The sequence below is a fragment of the Cornus florida genome, unplaced genomic scaffold, assembly GCF_030987335.1.
Source record: "Cornus florida cultivar Cherokee Brave unplaced genomic scaffold, ASM3098733v1 CherokeeBrave_3.0.0_Hap2_Chr11, whole genome shotgun sequence".
NCBI lineage: Eukaryota > Viridiplantae > Streptophyta > Magnoliopsida > Cornales > Cornaceae > Cornus > Cornus florida.
The window spans coordinates 27,998,684-28,008,021 of NW_026775581.1; positions in this window are offsets into that span (position 1 = coordinate 27,998,684).

The window sequence follows — 9,338 nt, forward strand, 5'->3', positions numbered from 1 at the left end:
TTTTTACTTTTTATTTTGTCTAAGTGTTGTAAGTTCAGACTTGTTCAATTGTTCTTATAAAACAGATAGTGTTTTACCTTCCAAAATTTTTTTTTAATTTTTTTTTTTCCTTTTGTGGAATACTAATTAATTTTGAGAAGTAATTTAAAAAAAATAAAATAAAAATTTAACGAGCCGAGCCCGAGCTTCTAAAATTTAGAGAAGCCCGAGCCTGAGCTCAATTTTTTGAGCTCGTCACGATTCAAGCCCGAGCCAGAGCAGACCCCGTAAACAAACGAGCCGAGTCCGAACAGACCCAAGTTCAGCTCGGCTCGGCTCGGTTCATTTGCAGCCCAAATTATCGGATCAAATCAGCATAATCCATATTCGATTTGTTAAATTAACGGATTATCGGTTTCGGATTGTAATCGGAATATCGGGTTTTTTGTTCAATCCATATCCGACTAATCGGATCGGATCCGGATCAAGATCCACTCCATTGACAGGTCTATAATTACACCGTCAAAACATGTTAAAAGATAAATTTACCACTTTTTTTAAAATATATATTTTTTTAATTTCAAAATATCAAAAAATTGAAAGGACTAAATTGCCCTGTCAAAAAATTGGAAGGACTAAATCAATCAAACTCTCTTGACAGGTCAACAAGACATAGAAGATGTAACTTGAAGCACTTGGAATAATATTATCCATGTCACAATGATATTGTTTTTGCACTCATTTATTACCCCAATTCTTATTTTGATCAATACCCTATAAATGAACGAGGAAGAAGAGCAAGTGATCAGTCTCTTCATGACTCTTCTATTAAAAGCAAATAAATTATATAGAAGGAGAAAATAGATATTGGATCAAAGACTGGTTTGCTGTTACAATTTCTCAGCGAGTGGGTGCAAACGTTTGTCTCAAAAACTTCTTCACTCTTATATCTTCTATTGATCAATTAATTACCTCATTTAGACCCATCAAAATCAGTTTCGATATATATATATATATATATATATATAAACGTTGGTCTCAAAAACTTCTTCACTCCTATATCTTCTATTGATCAATTAATTACCTCATTTAGACCCATCAAAATCAGTTTCGATACATATATATATATATATATATATATATATATATCTGTTTTACCCGTTTGGCCATATAATTAAAACAAGCATGTGTGATGTTTAAGCGATTGTAAGCTTAGGAAAAAACAAAAGAAAATTTATGATTCATGATTTTGGAGAAAAAAAGGACCTTTTGAGGAGAAATATTCTGTTTTGTTGGGGAACAAGTCACATGTGGGCAGTTTCAGTTGATCTTATAGTTAATTATTCAACAAACCAAATATTAGTGATTTGGAATCTAACTCCTTTTATACATAGGAGGTATGGACCACCCAATTGGATGAATTTTGTATTAAGGTGGTGAAAAGTTGACAATATATATATATATATAGTGAGAGGAGAAGAAGAAGAGAGAGACATTGTGCAATTTTTATTATTTTGAAAAAAATAATAATAATAGAGTGGACGATTTGGTTAACAAGAGTTTGATGATTGGCTGTTTAATTGATATATTGTTGTACTTGTTTGCCCTTGAACTTGAATGGTGTTTAATTTTGTTATTCCAAAAAAGAATCATCTCCGGCAAAACAGTTCGGCAAGGACCAACAAACTCATTTTTTTTTTTAAGGGAAGAACATCATAGTAGAGAGCGAAAGTTTGAATAGTATATATAGAGAAAGACTGAAAATAGAGATCGAGTTGAAAGATAGTTGGGGTAGAAATATCATTTTATAAATAAAACAGTCTTTTAATAAGTCAACATAAAGTTAAAAGGGTAGAACGTTTAGGGTGTGCATAAAAAACGGACTGAAAGGTTGTAATATAAGTGATAGTAAATTTCAAAAGGTGTATATATGTGATATTTATCCAAACTTTAGGGGTATTACTGAAATTAATCCTTAATTTAAAATAGGGTAAAGTGCAATAAACCCCCTTTAACTATACTCCAAGTGCAACTAACCCCCCTCAATTATGAAATTGGTTAAGTTTTAGGACAGAGAATGTAATTCAGGTCATCTCCTATACCGAAAATTTGTAAAGACTGTTTTGCCCCTTACAACGGCACCGTATCACAATGGAGAATAAGATGACTTGAGGTTAAATTATGTGGGACATAGTGATCAGCGGAGCCAATAAATTGTTTGGGATAATTTCACTTACCTCCCCTGAGGTTAGGCGTAATTACAGGCGGTACTCCTAACGTTTCAAATATTATAGTAACTTCCCTCCAATGTGACTGAGGTCAGTTCCGGTAGAAACCCCATGTTAAATGACTAAACTACCCTTTATTGTTAAATTAATTTTATTAATTGAAAAAACCTTTAACAAAGTACCCATTCTACCCCTAATTGAAAAAAATGGTGAGGAAAGGGGAAAAAACAAAAAAAAAAGAGTGTGAACTAGGGAACAAAAATTTCATTTTTCTCGGACCTGATCCCATCCATATGAGCCTTCAATCCAAGACCTGAACAACACCGTTGTTGAATCTATTAAAGTCTGCCTACTCATTTATCAGTACTCTGAAACCCCAACACTTCTCCATTTTCGTCACAATGAACCACCTCTGCACCACCATAGCCACTGCCGATACCATCACATCTCACCTCATACACTTCTATCACCATAAAACACATATATAGTTTTATACATATATGGTAAGTGTGTGTGTATATATATATGTGTGTGTGTGCGTGTGTATGCAATCTCAATAAAGGGAATCGGATTTAGACGAGATCTGTAAATGTAGAGATTACGATGGTGCAAGTAACAACATTTCGATGAAGCATTTCATCAAACAATACATGTGCGTCATTCTAGAGTTAGACAAACATAAGATTTAATAACAGAACTAAAAAACCAAGCTTGCCGCAGTCCTCGCCAACAAGTTACTGTCGCCACTGGTTCAACAACAACATCCTTGCTTACCGATGGTCGGTATCGCTGTTGAGATCATGCATCGCTGCTGCCGTTTCAATTCGCTTCATCACCGGATCAGAGTGCCGCAGGTGTCTTGCATCACCGAGCTCACTCTCTCTTTCTACATCCATTATGCTCACTGACCATAGATCAGTCCTCCATCGCCATCGCCGTCGAGACCCTATATATATATATATATATATATATATATATATATATATATAGTTAGTGAGAGGAGGAAAAGAAGAGAGAGACACATTGTGCAATTTTTATTATTTTGAAGAGAAAAAAAAAAAAAAAATAGAGTGGACAATTTGGTTAACAAGAGTTTGATGATTGACTGGTTAATTGATATATTGTTGTACTTGTTTGCCCTTGAACATGAATGGTGTTTAATTTTGTTATTCCAAAAAAGAATCATCTCCGGCAAAACATTTCGGCAACGACCAACAGACTCATTTTTTTAGGGAAGAACATCATAGTAGATCGAGAGTGAAAGTTGAATGGTATATATAGAGAAAGACTGAACATAGAGATGGCGTTGAAAGATAGTGGGGGTAGAAATATCATTTTATAAAGGGTAAAGTGCAATTAAGCCCTCTGAACTTTACTCTCACTCCCTAAAAACTCTCCCGAATTATTTTTTTAACAATTAACTCCTTGAACTATCATTTTTTTTGCAAAAATTACCCACCGGTTGGCTTCCAGCCATTTCTTACTATTAAATATGCATGTGTTGATGACGTGGCATACCAAAAATTTTAAAATGATGAAATTGCCCTTATAACCATTTTAATATATTATGCTTGTATTAATCCCCAATTCAGACTAGCGTTTGGCATTTGAAACCCTAAGCCTTCCTGTTCCAAATCGTCATCTCACGCTTTATGTATAGACTGGTTCGGTTTTGATTCTCTGCAAGGCGATGAAGATTCACAAAGCAATTAACTGTAAGTGACCCACAAACCCTAATTTTGAATGCGAATATAGGTCAAATATCTTCGATTTAAAGTGATAGAAACGAAGGTGGTGTTGAGCAGTGTTCAAGCTTTCTTGATCTGTCCTCCTCTGTGTAGTTTTCACTCTATAGGTGGAATTTCTTCAATTTACAGTGAGAAACGAAAGAGTTGTTGAGTTTTTTTCAAGTTTTCTTAATCTATCCTTTGTGTACTGGTTTGGTATAAGCTTTGTTACGTTGTTAAGGTAAGTTCTGTTACGTAAAGTTCTCTATCTCTAAACCCATGCCACTCCATCTCTCTAAATTAGCATCAAATAATTCATCCCTTCTACTGAAACGGTAAACCCTTTCTCTTTATTTAAACCCACTCAAAGCTAATTTTAGTTGGGTTCATGAGCTATTGTAAAAAAGATGCTTAAAAACAAAAGACCCAGAAAATCAACGCACACAAAAACACAAACAGGTGTTGTGTTTGCACTGAAGAACAAATACCCACCTTTTATAACTAGCAAAAATAGAATGAATTTTGAGTTTTTTATTTCAAATATTCAACAAAATTATTGCTCTGGTTCATTGGGTGTCTTGTGCTTGAGTTGTCCGTGGTTGTTGGGTTTGAAGATTTGGACAAAAAGGGCTTTGTTTGGTGGTGATGATGGGTTGATGAGGGGTCTGGGTTTATCGTTCTTTGTATGTGGGTAATGAATTTGCGCATTTGTTTGTTGGGACACTTCATTTGTAAGTCTTGATTTGATTATTTTTCATTAATTATGAGGATTGTTTTGGTATTCTATTTAGTGTTCAAATTATGGTAGCCTAAAATTGTTTTCTTTTTCATGTGATTAATGATTCTGTCATTCTCATTTTCCAAAAAAAAAAACCCAATTGAGAAAGGGATTTGGAGGACAATTTTCAATCAATGAAACAAAAGAACAGATTGTGGAAGATGAACGGAGACAAATAATAGATTATAAATATACCAGGCGATCATTTACTGATACATACATATATATGGTTAGATTTGTTGCTGAACACAAATTCTCAAATACATAGATACTTGTATATGTATATATAATAGTAATAGGTTCATGTAAAAAAAAAAAAAACCTTTAATGGTCATAAGGTTGTGATGTGTTGTTAGCTTCTTATTGGTTCTTCAGATTTTTTTTGACACATAAGCAACATAATATCGCATATACACCAAATGACATCGTAACACTAATGGGTAATTTAGTAATCTCATTTTTTAGGTACCGAAAAGCTTACTGTTGTCCTCATCTGCAACTTTTAAATAGTTCAAGGGGGCATTTGTTAAATCAGGGTTTTTTTTTTTGCAATTGTCTGATAGTTCAGGGGGGTTAATTGCACTTTACCTTTTTATAAATAAAACAGTCCTTTAATAAGTCAACATAAAGTCAAAAGGGTAGGATGTTATTTTACATACAAAAAGTGATATGACACCACTGAAAAGTAAAGTTTAGGGTGTGCATAAAAAAGGGACTAAAAGGTTGTAATGTAAGTGATAGTAAATTTCAAAAGGTGTATCTATGTGATATTTATCCAAACTTTAGGGGTATTAATGAAAGTAACCCTTAATTTTAAATAGGGTAAAGTGCAATAAACCCCCCTTAACTACACCCCAAGTGCAACTAATCCCCCTCAACTACAAATAACCCCGCTCAATTATGAAATTGGTTAAGTTTTAGGACAGGGAATGTGATTAAGGTTATCTTCTATACCGAAAATTTGTAAAGACTGTTTTGCCCCTTACATAGAAACGGTACTGTATCACAATGGAGTAAGATGACTTGAGGTTAAATTATGTAGGACATAGTGATCAGCAGAGCCAATAAATTATTCACACGTATGCAACCAAATAGAGCTTCAACAATGCCCTTTTCTGCAACCTTAGACCCAAACACCACCTAAACCAACCTAGGCTAGCACCCCAAATGGCTAAATCCAACCAGAGTTTTATTACCAGAGCATTATCATGCAATAAATTTCTTTATCCCGATTTCACGAACTCCCGATTCCTCCTTATGACCGTATCTAGCACGAAAAGGTACATCGACGGCAACACCAGAGGAGGAGAGGCGTCGAACTTGTTGGGTTCAAGAACATAATATGTGTGTGAGGGGGCGGCGATGGTGGTGGCGGGAGTGGACAGTGGGTTTGTGGATTAGATTGGGTTTGATGGTGTGTGATTTAGCATGAAATTTTTGAGTTTCTAAGGTGATAGAGAGAAAATGTCGTGGTTGGTAAGGTGACGCAAATGGTGGTGGCGGTGATGGTGGTTGTGGCAATTAGTTTGTGGTTTCAATTGGGTTTGACAGCGTGTGGTGAGGTTCGGTATGAATTATTTCCAAGGGCTGTATTGGGATTGACCGAGCACGTTGTCGGGCGATATGAAAATCATCTTCTTCATCTTCGATCTAAGATTGACGGTGGTGGTGGGTTTATGGTTTTAATTAGGTTTGACGGCGTGTGGTGTGTGGCGTGTGGTTCGGTATGAATTATTTGAGTTTCCAAGCATCGGAGCACTCAGTCGATGCGTACATCATCTTCTTTATCCCCAACCTGATCGACAGTGATGGTGGTTGTGGTAGTGAGTTTGTGGTTTCAATTGGGTATTACGGTGGCAGCCCAAAGGGGCTGCCATGGCTGCTCTTGGCCGGCCAAGAAGAGAGGAAATAAAATGTTTTATTTTTCTTGACCCCATATTTATAGAAAAACCTTTAAAGTGCCCTAAACGGGTCCCGCCCAGAACGAAAAGTAAAATATGCACAGACGCGCTCAAAGGGCAAAACACTGTAAACGAAAAAGAACCAAAATGAGAAAAAAACTGAATAGCGGAATAAACAGCGTCAAAAATTGAGTTCCGAGTAGATAGATATGCCCCGAACAAGTTCGGCGACAACCGGGGCCGAAAACCCTAAAACTAGAAAAAATGACCGGAAGGAAATTCCAGAGTACACGATTCGACGAAATGTGAAAATGAATCCTGTACTAGGATCCAGGCTCAAAATGAGACATTTTGCAATAACTTTCTTTAATTGCACAATGGCCCCTCAAAAAAGGGATAACTGCATGAATGACCCAGAATGAAAAAATCTTCCAAAAATATTTTCTTAAAAACCCGCTAAATAAAATATCTTCAAAAGATATTTATGAAAAACACCCTAAGAAAGAAGGATATTTCTGAATAAATCTTGCATCTATGCCCCTATGGACACAGTGAGCAACCAGAGTACTTTTTTACAAAAGTAAATATACGTATTTCGTGGAAACCAAATAGAATGAAGGTATGTGAAGTCGGAAATCAACCCCAAGCACAAAAAGTGAGGTTACGCCAAAAAAAAATGACAAACGGGGAAAATGACGAAAAAAGGAAAATGTCCGAAAAAGAAAAGAGGAGACGACACGGTCTTCACCAGGACGATACCAATCTCCCGAAAGAAAAAGTGTCGGGGACTATTCCCGAGCACTCACGATTATCCGAAGGGTCCGAACTCAGACTCAGAAAGGAAAATATTAACAGAAAAAATTTATTCGTAAAAATAGAGGAAAGGAAAGGAAGGAAAATGACAGGGTCATTACAACCTACCCTCCTTAAGGAGATTTCGTCCCCGAAATTAGGACCATACCGAGGAGAACCGAACTTAGATCGAAGGAAAGATCAAATCAAAGGATTGATTATAAAGTGCTAAAGGATAACTCCAAAAGCCTCATGTTTAACCGAAGGGACGCAAAACCACGAACTGAAAGACAACTCCTCAAACGAATCGGCATGTCAACTCAATGTCAACCACTGAGTGAATCCCAAGACAACGAAACGTCGAATCACGACAAATGGCTAAGAACGACATGGCAGTACGAACAATAACCAGAACCTGCCCACAACGTATTCAAATGTGCGATAGCAATGACAGCGTCTTATGCCCGCCCACACTTACTCGTCAGTAAGGTAGCATCGTCGGCAACTAGAACTCGCCCACAACACACAACTTGGTACATTAGCATGACAGTATAAGGCAATAGTTCATAACCTACCCCCAACTAGGCCAACTAGAAAAAACTTATCGATACAAATGACATCAATATCGAAAAGATCATTACCAAAAACACTACGGGAACCAGGCATTTTGTGAGAGTAGGGTATAGTCCAAAGACGTTCAGCCGGACCATCTTGGCCAATCCCAAAACTCTGACAACAATGTCATTGGCACCATTATACTTAAGGTCTTAAATCCACAGTACAAGTAGAGTCAGTAACTCCTACATTGCAAAACACCCTTATCAACAACCTCCAGTCATGAATCCAAAGCCTGATGAGTCTGTGCCCTCAAGTCAATGGATCGAACCCTACGAAACCGAAAACCTAAGCATCAATTTGAAGTAGACCTACTGTAAGGCTACTTGCAGAAGACAAAATGTTGGATTAAAATCCTTATTGTGGACAACTAAATCCCCAAAACACAAGTCTACTACGTAGTTCACACATCTCAATCCCAACAACCACGGTTACAAAAACCCAACATAAGTGCAGGAAAGATGAAATAATATAAACTAGATACTCACATAGTATATACTCGCAAAATTAAATGACATAAATTGAATAATATCTTAGTACTAAGCACACAATACACCTAAGGTAAATCAAACAAGCAACCTATCACATAGGGGTCAAATAAACGACAACACGTTATACACTACTAATGGTACTAACATGATAAATAGATACTGTATATGAAAGCGTATCATCTATATTCACATGCATGCAAACTACCACATAGTCATATATCCTAAACGTGTTCCTAAGGCATGCTCGAAAACAAATATCATGTCAATGTATGCATCATACAATTTTGCCAAAATAATTAAAGTAAGCTTCGAAACAATTTGCCAAATAAGCACGTAAACAGATTATCAAACAAAACATGTTATCAAGAAGCACATGAACCAATCAAAGAAAATCAACAAAAGCATAATATGCACCCAAAACCTGTCGTCCAAGGTTTTCGAACCTAGGAGCTCTGATATCACCTATGACGACCCTGATTTTTCAAGCCAGTGCATCTTGTGATGAACCGAAGTTTGACCAAATAACGGATCCCGAATGCGGAAGCGAAAATAGAAACCAAGTCTATAGAGATGCAATACATCTCTAAGATGCCAAAGTGACCTTCTATGAGGCCACAGAACTTAACGAGAACGAACGAGAAAAAAAAGATAAAAAATAGACCAAGTAAGCCCCCAAGGGCAAAATGATTTTTTCACAAGGAAACAAAGTCTAGAGAGATGTACGTCATCCCTAAGACATAAGCATGACTTCCCATGAAGCCATGGAAACAAAAGGAAAACAAGTGGAAACGACGTTTTAAAAACGGACAAGTTTAGCCCTAGGGGAA